The sequence below is a fragment of the Palaemon carinicauda genome, chromosome 4 (genome assembly GCF_036898095.1).
Source record: "Palaemon carinicauda isolate YSFRI2023 chromosome 4, ASM3689809v2, whole genome shotgun sequence".
Lineage (NCBI taxonomy): Eukaryota > Metazoa > Arthropoda > Malacostraca > Decapoda > Palaemonidae > Palaemon > Palaemon carinicauda.
Window position 1 is genome coordinate 158,067,480 of NC_090728.1, and position 10,444 is coordinate 158,077,923.

At 45.5% G+C, this 10,444-nt stretch overlaps 1 long non-coding RNA gene across 1 annotated transcript in view; it reads right to left on the reverse strand.

The window, feature by feature from the left end:
- Positions 1-10,168, reverse strand: part of LOC137639172 (uncharacterized) — a 76,736-nt gene extending 66,568 nt beyond the window's left edge. The window contains exon 1 of the long non-coding RNA XR_011044251.1: positions 10,064-10,168. This is a non-coding gene — a long non-coding RNA (uncharacterized lncRNA). The remainder of the gene's footprint in view (positions 1-10,063) is intronic.
- Positions 10,169-10,444: the final 276 nt, after the last annotated feature.

Genomic DNA, 10,444 nt, shown 5'->3' on the forward strand with positions numbered 1-10,444 from the left:
TCTGTGACCTGGGAACTACTTGGTTAGGTTAGGTCTTTTCCAAATCTCGAAAGTGTTAAATAATCACGTTTTTCCTGTTTTCCACCACCCAAAGTCTCAGTTTCCCAACCGAGTCTCTCTGAAAGGGGATGGAGGATGGGAGAACGGCTCATTTGCGGTAGAAATAAGGTCAAATTCATTGAAAGCACATTATTTACAGTAGGAAAAGTGATTTCTCTTGGAAATGTAGGTCCGTACTGTTCTATAATTTTACCAAATTTACTAAGGAATCAATATGTAATGATAAAACTAATCTTTTCTTCTCTATAGTTCATATTATTCCCTGGGACGCATCATAAATCCAGGAAAAATTGCACAAATTTACCCAAAGGACACATTGTTACATCACATTTTCCTAACTGCCAGTTGCTTCTATCCACCACAACAATCTCAGAAACCAGCAGATCCCAATAATCCCCAAACTTCCATGTCTCTATCATACCGTAAGACATTATTTGCGTTTTACTTTTACGGTTTTTTACCTGGGTAAGTGGGTCTGAGGGGCTTACCCTGATAGGCCTATGACCTGGGAACTACTAGGTTAGGTTAGATGGAGTGTAGCTAGGTTTTGTTCCCTATAGAATGAATCCCAAAATTGTAAATTTTTGGTCTGTATAAACTTACCTAACGGGAAAACATTTTCCTGTAATGAATTGTGTTTTCAATGAAGTTTACCTTCACTTGTCATAAATAATAAAATTTTCCTGTCTTCCCCCACCCGAAACCAGATAGGTTTATAACAAGAGAACAGTTTATTTGCAACAGAAATAACAGTCAAATTCATAAATAGCACATTATTTACTATGAAAAACCTATTTTCTATTAGAAAAGCTAGTAAAAATCTGATAATTTAAGTACTAGCGAAACTGAAATTCCCTACGAAAAATGGAAGAGTGCTGGCTAGTTTGGTATTTTCCTCTAGATCTTTAATAGGGGCTAGGGCATAACTTACGTATCAGTCAATTAAAATGTTATTTTCATTAGTAAAATAAATTTTTGAATATACTTACCCGATGATCATGTAGCTGTCAACTCCGTTGCCCGACAGAAATCTACGGTCGGGATACGCCAGCGATCGCTATCCAGGTGGGGGTGTACACAACAGCGCCATCTGTGAGTAGGTACTCAAGTACTTCTTGTCAACAAGAACTCAATTTTCTCCTCGGTCCACTGGTTCTCTATGGGGAGGAAGGGCGGGTTCTTTAATTCATGATCATCGGGTAAGTATATTCAAAAATTTATTTTACTAATGAAAATAACATTTTTCAATATTAATCTTACCCGATGATCATGTAGCTGATTCACACCCAGGGTGGTGGGTGGAGACCAGCATACATGTTAACAAAGAAGCTAAGTATCCCGTATTTCATTTTATCAGTTATTCAAAATAACAAACATAAAATAAATAAGTACCTGGTAAGGAAGTCGACTTGAACTATTACTCTGCCTTTTTTAAGTACGTCTTCCTTACTGAGCCTAGCGGTCCTCTTAGGATGCTGAACGACTCCTAGGTGCTGAAGTATAAAGGGCTGCAACCCATACTAAAGGACCTCATCACAACCTCTAACCTAGGCGCTTCTCAAGAAAGAATTTGACCACCCGCCAAATCAACCAGGATGCGGAAGGCTTCTTAGCCGACCGTACAACCAAAAGAACAACAATAAAAAGTATTCAAGAGAAAGGTTAAAAAGGTTATGGGATTATGGGAATGTAGTGGCTGAGCCCTCACCTACTACTGCACTCGCTGCTACGAATGGTCCCAGGGTGTAGCAGTTCTCGTAAAGAGACTGGACATCTTTGAGATAGAATGATGCGAACACTGACTTGCTTCTCCAATAGGTTGCATCCATAACACTCTGCAGAGAACGGTTCTGTTTGAAGGCCACTGAAGTAGCCACAGCTCTCACTTCATGTGTCCTTACCTTCAGCAAAGCAAGGTCTTCTATCTTCAGATGAGAATGTGCTTCTCTAATCAGAAGCCTGATGTAGTAAGAAACTGCGTTCTTAGACATCGGTAAGGAAGGCTTCTTGATAGCACACCATAAAGCTTCTGATTGTCCTCGTAATGGCTTTGACCTTCTTAAATAGTACCTAAGAGCTCTAACTGGGCAAAGTACTCTTTCTAGTTCGTTCCCCACCAAGTTGGACAGGCTTGGGATCTCGAACGACTTAGGCCAAGGACGGGAAGGAAGCTCGTTTTCAGCCAAAAAACCGAGCTGCAAGGAACATGTAGCCGTTTCAGATGTGAAACCTATGTTCCTGCTGAAGGCGTGGATCTCACTTACTCTTTTAGCTGTTGCTAAGCACACGAGGAAAAGAGTTTTTAATGTGAGGTCCTTAAAAGAGGCTGATTGGAGCGGTTCAAATCTTGATGACATTAGGAACCTTAAAACCACGTCTAGATTCCAGCCTGGAGTGGACAACCGACGTTCCTTTGAGGTCTCAAAAGACCTAAGGAGGTCCTGTAGATCTTTGTTGGTGGAAAGATCCAAGCCTCTGTGGCGGAATACCGCTGCCAACATACTTCTGTAACCCTTGATCGTAGGAGCTGATAGGGATCTTACGTTCCTTAGATGTAACAGGAAGTCAGCAATCTGGGTTACAGTGGTACTGGTTGAGGAAACTGCATTGGCCTTGCACCAGCTTCGGAAGACTTCCCATTTAGACTGATAGACTCTGAGAGTGGATGTCCTCCTTGCTCTGGCAATCGCTCTGGCTGCCTCCTTCGAAAAGCCTCTAGCTCTTGAGAGTCTTTCGATAGTCTGAAGGCAGTCAGACGAAGAGCGTGGAGGTTTGGGTGTACCTTCTTTACGTGAGGTTGACGCAGAAGGTCCACTCTTAGAGGAAGAGTCCTGGGGACGTCGACTAGCCATTGCAGTACCTCGGTGAACCATTCTCTCGCGGGCCAGAGGGGAGCAACCAACGTCAGCCGTGTCCCTTTGTGAGAGGCGAACTTCTGAAGTACCCTGTTGACAATCTTGAACGGCGGGAACGCATACAGGTCAAGATGGGACCAATCCAGCAGAAAGGCATCCACGTGAACTGCTGCTGGGTCTGGAATCGGAGAACAATACATCGGGAGCCTCTTGGTCATAGAGGTAGCGAATAGATCTATGGTTGGCTGACCCCACAGGGCCCATAGTCTGCTGCAAACATTCTTGTGAAGGGTCCACTCTGTGGGGATGACCTGACCCTTCCGGCTGAGGCGATCTGCCATGACATTCATATCGCCCTGAATGAACCTCGTTACCAGGGAAAGCTTTCGATCTTTTGACCAAATGAGGAGGTCCCTTGCGATCTCGAACAACTTCCTCGAATGAGTCCCTCCCTGCTTGGAGATGTAAGCCAAGGCTGTGGTGTTGTCGGAGTTCACCTCCACCACCTTGTTTAGCTGGAGGGACTTGAAGTTTATCAAGGCCAGATGAACCGCCAACAACTCCTTGCAATTGATGTGAAGTGTCCTTTGCTCCTGATTCCATGTGCCCGAGCATTCCTGTCCGTCCAGTGTCGCACCCCAGCCCGTGTCCGATGCGTCCGAGAAGAGACGGTGGTCGGGGGTCTGAACAGCCAATGGTAGACCTTCCTTGAGAAGAATGCTGTTCTTCCACCACGTTAGAGTAGACCTCATCTCTTCGGAAACAGGAACTGAGACCGTCTCTAGCGTCATGTCCTTTATCCAGTGAGCAGCTAGATGATACTGAAGGGGGCGGAGGTGGAGTCTCCCTAACTCGATGAACAGGGCCAGCGATGAAAGTGTCCCTGTTAGACTCATCCACTGCCTGACTGAACATCGGTTCCTTCTCAGCATGCTCTGGATGCATTCTAGGGCTTGATTGATCCTTGGGGCCGACGGAAAAGCCCGAAAAGCTCGACTCTGAATCTCCATACCCAGATAGACAATGGTCTGGGATGGGACGAGCTGGGACTTCTCTAAATTGACCAGGAGGCCCAGTTCCTTGGTCAGATCCATAGTCCATCTGAGATTCTCCAGACAGCGACGACTTCTTGGAGCTCTTAAAAGCCAGTCGTCTAAATAGAGGGAGGCTCTGATGTCTGCCAAGTGAAGGAATTTCGCAATATTCCTCATCAGTCTGGTAAACACAAGAGGTGCCGTGCTTAGGCCAAAGCACAGGGCTTGGAACTGGTACACAACCTTTCCAAAGACGAACCTTAGGAAAGGTTGGGAGTCTGGATGGATGGGGACGTGAAAGTACGCGTCTTTCAGGTCTAACGAGACCATCCAGTCCTCCTGCCTGACCGCTGCTAGGACCGACTTCGTCGTCTCCATCATGAACGTCTGCTTGGTGACAAAAGCATTGAGAGCACTGACGTCCAGCACCGGTCTCCAACCTCCTGTCTTCTTGGCTACCAGGAAGAGACGGTTGTAAAAGCCCGGGGATTGATGATCCCGGACTATGACCACCGCTTCCTTTTGTAGCAAGAGCGACACCTCTTGTTGCAACGCTAGCCTCTTGTCCTTCTCCTTGTAGTTGGGAGAGAGGTTGATGGGAGACGTAGCTAGAGGGGGACTGCGGCAGAACGGAATTCTGTATCCCTCCCTTAGCCACTTCACAGACTGAGCGTCTGCACCTCTGCTCTCCCAAGCTTGCCAGAAGGTCTTGAGTCTGGCTCCTACTGCTGTCTGGAGAGGAAGGCAGTCAGAACTTGCCTTTTGCGGACTTGGAACCCTTCTTGGACTTGCCACGGTGACTGTCTGCACGGGTACCTCCTCTGCTGGAGGCTCTGCCACGAAAGGGCGGGATGAACCTAGATGCAGGTGTGTCAACTGCTGCAGGGCGGAAGGGTCTAGGCACGGAAGGTAAGGTTTTAGCCTTACGTGCAGAAGATGCCATAAGATCATGAGTATCCTTCTGGATAAGAGAGGCAGCCATCCCCTTAATCAGCTCCTCCGGAAACAGACACTTGGAGAGAGGAGCAAACAACAACTCTGACTTCTGGCAAGGAGTGATACCAGCCGATAAGAAGGAGCAAAGATGTTCTCTCTTCTTAAGGACTCCTGACACATACGAAGCCGCAAGTTCACCAGACCCATCCCGAATTGCTTTGTCCATGCTAGACATGATCAGCATGGCCGAGTCCTTGTCTGAAGGGGAAGTCTTCCTGCTTAAGGCTCCCAAACACCAATCGAGGAAGTTGAATATCTCGAAGGCACGAAAGACTCCCTTCAACAGATGATCCAAATCAGAAAAGGACCAGCAGATCTTCGAACGTCTCATAGCCAACCTGCGGGGAGTCAACCAGACTTGAGAAGTCGCCCTGGGCAGAGGCAGGAACTCCCAAGCCGGGTTCCTCTCCCGTGGCATACCAGACGCTCGACTTAGAAGCAAGCTTGGTAGGCGGAAAGACGAAAGAAGTCTTTCCCAGTTGCTTCTTGGAATGCAACCACTCTCCCATAACCCTCAAAGCTCTCTTAGATGATCTGGCGAGAACAAGCTTGGTGAAGGCAGGTGCAGCAGACTGCATGCCCAGAGCAAACTCGGAGGGAGGAGAACGAGGGGTTGCAGACACAAACTGCTCAGGATACAAGTCCCTGAACAAGGCAAGGACTTTACGAAAGTCTAAGGAGGGAGGCGTAGACTTGGGCCCTTCAAAATCAGAGTGAGGTTCATCCAGATGTGCAGCTTCGTCATCCGATACACCATCATCCGACAGCTGAGTTGTAAGTGGCAAAGGTAGAGCAGAAAGCTGAACGGCTGAATCCGGCAGTACGGGTGCATGCGTACCTGCGGATCCAACATCATGCCGCTGCTGGTCGGTCTGCGAGCTGGCAACAACAAAAGCAGAGGGCTGGTGTGTGGGAGGGGCTGCGGTGGGTTGAGGAGCATGCGGTATGGTATGCGGAGCATGCTGTAAGGTATGCGGCGCATGCTGCATGGTATGCGGAGCATGCTGTAAGGTATGCAGAGCATGCTGCATGGGCTGCGGAGAAAGCCGCATAGTGCTGGAACCCGGCAGCTCTACAGAACCTTCCCACTGCTGATGCGGTAGCTCACGCATGTTAGCAGATGGTGCAGCAAGAACATGCGTCTGGCAGGGTGGACTGCGCATCGGTGGTGGAGCTCTCACAGGTGGAGTGTGGGAGCAGGCAGCCGCAGTATCTGCTGAGCGCACAACCTCGGCGGGTTGTAGGTTAACAGGAGCAGTGTTAACCTTCTCAGCATGATACTCCTGCATGAATGCCGCAAGCTGAGACTGCATAGTCTGCAGCATGGACCACTTAGGGTCTACTGTGGTTGGAGCAACAACAGACGGAGCAGAAGCCTGTTGAGGGACCACTCTACCTCTCTTGGGAGGTGTGCAGTCATCAGATGACTGCGGCGAGTCCGAACTGACCCAGTGGCTACACCTGGGCCGTTGGACTCGCTCGGAAGGGACCTTACGTTTGAGCGGTCGTGAGACATTGGTCCACCGTTTCCTCCTGGAAACTTCTTCCACAGACGAGGAATGTAAGGGCTCATTCGTCTGTATGTGGATGGGACGATCCTTAACAGATACGTCCGCAACCACTGAGGATACATCCGTGCGCCGATCAAGGCCTGCCGAACCCTTTGGTCCTTCGACATTGCTTCTCCCCTGGGCTTGGGAGCTTGCAAGAGGTCCCGGACTGGGAGGACGACTGGCACGCACAGATGTACCCTCATGCGCAACACTGACACTGACACTTTGCACATCACTAGCACTAACACTTCAGACTGCACTCTTCGCTTTCAGCTCTCTGACATCTGCCAAGAGCTGATTACGGTCATTAACCAATGACTCCACTTTGTCACCGAGAGCCTGAATGGCACGCAACATATCCGCCATTGCAGGCTGAGCACTCGTAGCAGGTTCGGGAGTCACCACCACAGGGGAAGGAAAAGGTTGAGGGGCATGGGGAGAGGAAAAATCCACAGAGCGAGAAGAACTCCTCCTATCTCTCTCCTTCTCTAACCTACGTGCATATCTAAGGAATTCGTTAAAATCGAATTCCGAAAGCCCAGCACATTCCCCACATCGATCTTCCAATTGACAGGATTTACCCCTACAATTGGAACATACGGTGTGAGGATCTATAGAGGCCTTCGGAAGACGCCTAGTACAAGTCCTAACGCTACACTGCCTGTACTTAGGTACTTGAGACTGGTCAGACATCTTGAATTTAGAAGTAGTCAAGGGGGGATTCCAAAATCTAGCAAAGTTCGTTAACAAATAATCCAAATTAATTCCAAAAGCTTGCTAAGCTAATGATAAAGCTTCCTGAATAGCGAAGGCTAAACTTTAGAGCAAATACATCACCAAATCGTGAACAATAACTCCAAAATCAACAGCGTATCCAAGTAGGTCTTGCCGGCGGCACGACAGAGGAAAAATTGAGTTCTTGTTGACAAGAAGTACTTGAGTACCTACTCACAGATGGCGCTGTTGTGTACACCCCCACCTGGATAGCGATCGCTGGCGTATCCCGACCGTAGATTTCTGTCGGGCAACGGAGTTGACAGCTACATGATCATCGGGTAAGATTAATATTGAAAAATGTGAAGTACTGCATGTTTTTTACTCTAAGTTCATTGTTTACATCTGAGAGACTGAAGGGGACTTACTGCGCATGCCTTGTTTCCAATCGTTTTTGCGAGCTTTCTGTGCATTTACAATGACGTAAATATCTTCAACATGTCAAGGTTGTTCCCTGAGGGAGTGGGAGATACATTCCATCTTTTTCAGAAAAATCAACCTGCATAAGAATTCCTACAAAAACATGGAGTCACCCCTTCAGACGTACAATGATCTTCCGGCCAACAGCCGTGTATCTATAGATTTCAAGGTAATCAGTGGGTAGATCGATCAGTCAAGGTTGCTAAGAAGGGAAAGCATCGTGCATGCAGTTTTCCCGTAGCCGCATTTAAGGGCACTTTCTTGGAAATACTGCTGTTCGTGAAATATTTCCTTTAAAGGTACTTTTTGCACGGCTATATCACCTATACCTTGGCTGGTCATTACAAATTTTGATTAACTGGAGGTCTTATTGTTTGGAAGTCACGGAAAATTAATGCCAGAACTTACCGGCTATTGGTGGGCCTGGCATTGTCGTCGAAGTGGATGAATACAAGTTTGGGAGGTCGAAATATAAGAAGTAGGCCTTTGTCTGGTGTGTGGGTGTTTGGTGGCATGGAGCGGGAGAACAAAAAACATTTTTGTGGTCCCTTTGGAGAACCAACCAAGAAATGCCGAGACCTTTGTGCCTTTGATGCAACGTTACATCAAGGCAGGGAGCGTAATCCACAGTGATTCCTGGAAAGGCTACAAAAGATCTCGGGATATGTGCACTTCACAGTAATTCATTCCGAAAATTTTGTGGATCTCAAGACAGGTGCACATACTCAAAACATCAAAAGGTTGTGGCGGGATATCAAGAGTTAAGTTCTCCGTGGCGGAATGCAAAAAGAATATTTTAATCAATATCTCATTATGTCTTTATCCGCCAGGTAAAAATGATCATAATACGTATTTTAATGTTTAGTTTGGTTTTTCAATACTTAGCAAACTAAAGTGTGTTTACTTCTAAAACACAAAAAGTCCGAGCGCCTACATTATTTCCTGCTTCAAGCCGCCAAACTGTAACCCCATCCATCTACGTCTACGACACGGTAAGTAACAGTTCTTCCATCGTCACCGCAAGACCCTCAGCCTTCGACCTCCAAAACTTAAGGTAAGGATTTATTTGTGATTTCGTTTTAGTTTGTGACCTGGGAAGGGGATCCGAGGGCTTGCCCCCATCTAGGGGTTGAGATCTGGGAACTATAGGTTACGTTAGGTGGGTTTCCTAGGTTCTGTACACTATTACAAAACTCAAGTGTTAAATAATCACGTTTTGTCCTGTTTTTAGTCAAATACATGAACCATATATTTTTCCAACTGGCTATCTTGTGTTCATTTTACATTTCTGACCATTATTATTGCTGCAAATCACTCGTTTATGACATTTATCGACCCAAAACCCTTGGTGTCCCCATAATTGTCTTTATATAAGGGGAGTAAAAAAACTCATGAACAGGTGATTTGCCCCAATAATCATAAATGCATAAAGCACAAGATAAAGTGTGTAAGAAAAATATATGGTTCATGTATTTGGCTAGAAATTAATGAACCAAATATTTACCAAAAAGCTTTTCCCGACCATAACTATAACTTTACCACAAGTAGCTTGATAAGATGTATCAAGTTTTCCACATAAAACAATTTGACTTATATTATATATAGACCCAGTGTAGTGCACAAGTATTTATGTAATGTGCCATTTTAGAACTAACACAGGCTTATTAAAACTTTACCAGTTATCATTATGAGTACTGAGTGTTATACTGAAGAGTAGGTTTTTATTCCACCTCATTTTTTGACTGTTAAAAAAGTTACGGCCAATCTAACCAGTCTCGGGTGAATGAAGTAAACTAGTTTTCTTCAACAGAAGACATTTTTACCGTTAGCATTGTAATATATTAGGCTATTGGTATAATCATTGATAGGGATGACATGTTTCTGTTGTAACCTTACGTTAGGCCTATGTAGGCCATGAACTTTTAATTGAACTGTTCTTAGCCGTTACTGTAGGCAACCGTAGGCCTAGGCTAAGCCTGTTTGGTTACACAACCCTGTAATACAGTACAATAATACCCAACTTTCTGATAGGGGCTTTTGGAAGCCGCCTCCGGGATAGTAGTGGTAACGCTTTCATCTAGCATTTGCATGGCAGCTGATCGATCCCGATTGTGACCGTGAGTTTAAGCTGTTTACTGGGGAAGACACTTATATAACTGGGCACCACATGTATTCTGATTATACTTTAACTGAAACAGCCACATTTACCTTCACTTACCAGATTATGCAACAATGAAAAAGAATAGCGAGGCTAAAGATTACTGGCAAAGTATGATACCAATATGAGCCAGCATTACCTTCTTTGTCTTGTGTTCCTTGACCCATCCACATAACAAGGTTAAATACTTGTCACAAACAAAAACATACTTACACAAGTATTGTACGACTTCCTAGCACCTGGATCTCAATCCAGTCGTAAAAAGGAAAAAAAATGCACAAATGGCGATAGGAGATAGGAGAATGTCGTAGACGCGACTTGGTTCCAGGAATGTTAAGAATATGTAATATGTTGCTGGCCGCATTTTCCTATACTGACCAAGTTACTCTTTTAATTAATTTCAATATCACAAATCCGAGATTTATATCTATTGTGTTATTTTTTGCAGATTTATAAAAAATTGTTTGTTTTCCTTATATTCTGAATTATTCAATAGACTTACTTTTAATCTCAATAAAAAATATTTTCTGTAAAGAATAGTTCTGTCTAGGCTGTTTTACATTTAAAAATTCAACAAGGGAGCGGAGAGTGAAC